This window comes from Leptonychotes weddellii, chromosome 7 (assembly GCF_054177405.1).
Source record: "Leptonychotes weddellii isolate Sample4059 chromosome 7, ASM5417740v2, whole genome shotgun sequence".
NCBI lineage: Eukaryota > Metazoa > Chordata > Mammalia > Carnivora > Phocidae > Leptonychotes > Leptonychotes weddellii.
In genome coordinates, this window is record NC_138375.1 from 64983551 (window position 1) to 64988067 (window position 4517).

Genomic DNA, 4517 nt, shown 5'->3' on the forward strand with positions numbered 1-4517 from the left:
GTCTGCACTGGTGGGCAGCAACACTTGGCATTCTGAATCCTTGGTGTCTCTTCCTCGACTCAGTTGACTTCCCCACCCACACAGTTCCCCAGTGTTCGAGAACCGGGCAGAGCCATTACACTAGTGTTTGGGCCCCCACCTTTCCTGATCAGTGCAGACCGCTAAGTGTGAGTATGCAGACTCTGAGCACTGGAGTGCAAGGATCTGTACCTTCAAAGCGCTGGCCAGTCTGGGCAAAAGGATCCACAGAGATGACAAAAATTCATGTTGGTTTGGGACTTCCTTAAATTCCCTCTGTAGGTTTACCTATTAGGCAGGACACTGGTGCAAATTACAAACCCCCAATTTACTTCTACTTCAGACTTTGAGGTTATCACAAATTGGAGTGCCCTGCATTCTGTGTAGGTCCTGCCCTTCTCTAGTCCCTGTCAGTATTCAACAAAGCAAGTTAATCTCCCTGGTAAGTGACAGCTCTGCCCCTTGTAACTGGCATGGAATCAATTTTTTAACTTGATTTGAGAAATGAGGAGAGTATCAAGAACTCAGGACTAGCTAGTGGATTCATTAGCAAGCTGAGTCAGTTTTAGCTGGAATCTGTTTGGCCGTCCTCATCTCTTAGTTCTGCTTTTTTCCCCCTCCTCTTACCATCGATTCTGCCCACAAGACTTATTATCTACTCTGTCTAGGGAGGACACCAACCTCCTTTACTACGTTGTTCACAGAGGGCTCACATACCACACTGCTCTAGCGCCAACTCTGACCGCTCCATAGAGAGGAGGAAGAAAATGTGGGTGAGCACTACCTCTCCAGAGAAATCGACCACAACTCCCAAACGCTAGAAGGAAGCAAACGAGGCAGTGGATAAAGAAGCAAAGGTAATTGTTATCAGGAGACCCAATTATTATATGCAACAGGTATGTACGGTCTTTCAGAAGCACCTCCAAGTACTAGAGAGTTCTCCTTTCGAGCAATGTGGAAAGAACCAAGAACCTACCTCAAAGGAAGTCACATTCGTTTTTTTTTTTTTTTTTTGGTGGGAGATTTGTAAAAAGGACAATTGATTTTCCAATCACTACAATATTTCCTCTGTTTCTAAGGCCATTCTCTGCCCCGATCAGGTTTATGGATACACAGGCAGGAACAACTGAGTGATGACTATGTGATCAGAGGAACGCCCAGGCAGGAAGAGGCTCTTGTCCAGCATAATCCCGTACTTGGTGCTGCATGTCTGCACTGCCCACTGTGGTTACAGAATCTTGGTGCTACTGTCATTTGGAGACAATCCTACTGGGAAATCTACAGACAGGCTGGAGTAGTCATGCAGTTGCCTGCAGTCCCTATGAGAGGGAGCGGACATATGCCTCCTGTCCTAACCTGGACGCCTAACCTCTGCGATGTCTGCCCATGGCCTTGAGGAACTCACAGTTTATTGGAAAGAGTTCACATTCTGAGGAGGGATCGCCAGCCTTCCGTCTCAAGAAATAGTCCCAGACCCACTTGAAACCAGAATACTAACCGGTATTCTTAAAAACAGCTTTTTCCTGTGGAAGCTAGTGGGTTTATTCTATAGTGTCCTACAGAGGGTGATTCTGGAGGACTAGAGAGAGGAGCTGGAGGCACAGCTAGTTTCTCATCTTAAAAGGCAAATTAGCCTTATTAGGGACTGCATGTTTGTGCCTTTCAAAATTCCTGTGTTGAAACCCGAATCCCCGATGTGATGATATTTAGAGTTAGGGCCTCTGGGATGTGATTAGGTCCTAAGGATGGAGTCCTTGTGATGGGAGGCAAGAAGAGACACCATAGACGCCAGCGCTCTGCTCTCTACCTTGTGAGGACACGGCAAGAAGACGGCCATCTGTAAACCAGGAAGAGAACTCTCGCCAGAACCTGGGCATTCTGGCACCTGGAGGCTAGGAAGTCTGGGATTAAGATCTGAGAGAAAGAAATTTCTATTGTATAAGCCACCGAGTCTCTGATATTTGTTACAGCAGTTCCAGCTGACTAAGAGCCTCATAGAACACTGACTTACTGTCTCTACCACAATGGCTTGATTCTTAGAGATCAAGGAAAAAAATCTACCAACCACAGAGGGAAAGTAAGATACCCCATGTCTTAAAACGAATATATAACCTTCTAATTCCCTGCTGTTGGCAAGTAAATGGTATCAAATCACATGCAGATTCCATGTTACTTCACTTCACCCACAGCAGCAGGGAAGAATATAAAGATTCATTTCTTCTTTTTTTTTAAGATTTTATTTGTCAGAGAGAAAGAGAGAATGAGCACAAGCAGCAGGGAGGGGCAGAGGGAGAGGGAGAAGCAGGCTCCCCACTAAGCAAGAAGCCCAAATGCGGGGCTCGATCCCAGGACCCCAGGATCATGACCTGAGCCGAAGGCAGACACTCAACCAACTGAGCTTCCTGGGCATCCCAAGATTCATTTATTCTTTTAGCTATAATTTATGGAGCACCCAATATATGTCAGAACCTGTGCTAAACACTATGGGCATTTTTAATAGGAGACTGGCTTCACCCAGTTAAAGCTACCAGTCATTATGGGGTTGTACACATCAGTTCAGGAACTTGTCACATACACAGTCCCTTTTAAGGAAAAGAAAAGAGGCAGCCCTGGCAGCCACGTAATACACCACGCCATCACATCCGTGCTCGTAGCTGGACGGACAGGGAGTGGGCACCTGACTCAGGGGCAACCAATCCGCAGGCTCATCAGCATCCTGTATGTGTTCTGGCCAGGAAAAGATATCTCTGCTCTTACTTGCTGTTTTGTAATTACCTAGGACAATCAGCATGTCCCTCTTGAGAGGTAATATAAATAGAATGAGTCAGAAGAGAGGGGGATACACAAAAAAAGGAACAGATACACAGAAAACCTCTTCGTCGTATTTCTTCTAGCAAAGCCCTAACTTGTACCTGCTCAGTTCCACAGAGCTGTTTTTGCTGAAACCCAGAACCACTTTCCAGTTCCAGGCACTATAATGCCTGGTCATTATCTGGCTTCTATTTTAAGGTTTTCATGAGATTCTGACTCCATTATTGGCATAGGCAGCCTTAAAATAAGCCCTCATTATTTGAGTTAGCCTGAGTGAATCAAAGTTCCTTGCAAGCAAAATAGTCTATTAAACAAATATGATAGGATAAGAGGGCTATGAAGAGAGTGCCGTGAAAGCACAGAGGGAGTAATTAACACTGCTAGAATTTAAAAACCTGATTTTGAATTTCAGTATGTTACAGTACTGAAGAAATTTGCCATATTTCAAAGGTCACTACATCTAAATCGACACAATGAATTCTATAAAATGACATACTTGATTTTCTCGAAGATGCAGACTTTTTTTTTTTTTTCCTTGACAACATCAAATATAAAATAAATGGTGAGTAGAACCCCTTCTCCCTGCTGGTCTTCCCTATCAGTTGGCACAGGGAATAGTTACCAGAGTAAGACTCTAATCAGAGAGTATTCGAGATGCACCGACCAACAATGAGACGAAGGCCACACACCACAAATGAGCTCAAGGATCAAACAGTGGAAAAACGGGACCCACTCTAATTCCACAGGAGTGGGGACCAAGGCAAACTTCCCTTAATTGGTCCTCTGCTTGGGAACCTGGAGTGCTCTCCCATTAGCATGTGACCTTTCCTAACAAAGTGATGTACCCGAGCAGCTAGTCTAATACTTGGATTGGCGGTAACTTGTTTCTACTTGGCATGAGCTCCTCGGGGGGGAAAGCAGAACTTGCTGAGCAGTCTTGAACGTTACCAGTATTTTCCAGCACCTGTTAGCCGTTATGTGGGGAAGCCGTCTCATTATCAAACACAAATGCCGTCAGTAATGGCATGGAGAAATCCTAAACAAGTGCAGGCAAGGGCCACAACACATATTGGTGTAAATATTTTCTCTCTACAAACTTGTACTGTTTAAAAATTCCTTTTTAGTGGTGACAATCCTCAAGCTGAAAAGACGGGAAAGCAACGTTTCAAGGCATGAATCTGTGGTACAAAACAAAACAAAAAGAATGCCCCCACTGGTTTAAAGCTGTGCGCTCTGAATGGGAGGGGGTGGCCGTGGGGAAGCACATTGTTGCAATTCCACTTGGCTGCTTGCTGCTGCAGTTTGCGGGATTCCCTTTCACTCCCGTGAAAAGCTCTCCGTACTGATGGAGAGTGCACGGTTTAGATAAACTGGATTAGAAGGAGAGAGAGAGATGTCTACAATTCTTCCTTCCACACTAAAAACGGGATGGCCGCCTGCCATAGTAAGTCCAAGAAAAGGGCCGTGCTTATCCCAACCTGACATCAGTAATTATACAGAACATGAGAAGAGAGGTCCCTGTTAACCAAAGCAGGGGGTTTATCTGGCCTTTGTAGGCTCCTGTATAAACCCATTAGCATTGCAGCCTCATGATTCCCTCTCTTGTAGTACAGTGTTTACCCTTATCTTTTGCTTGACACAAAAGCACAATCAAGACAAAGCCGAGGAATGTGTGGCTCCTCACTGCC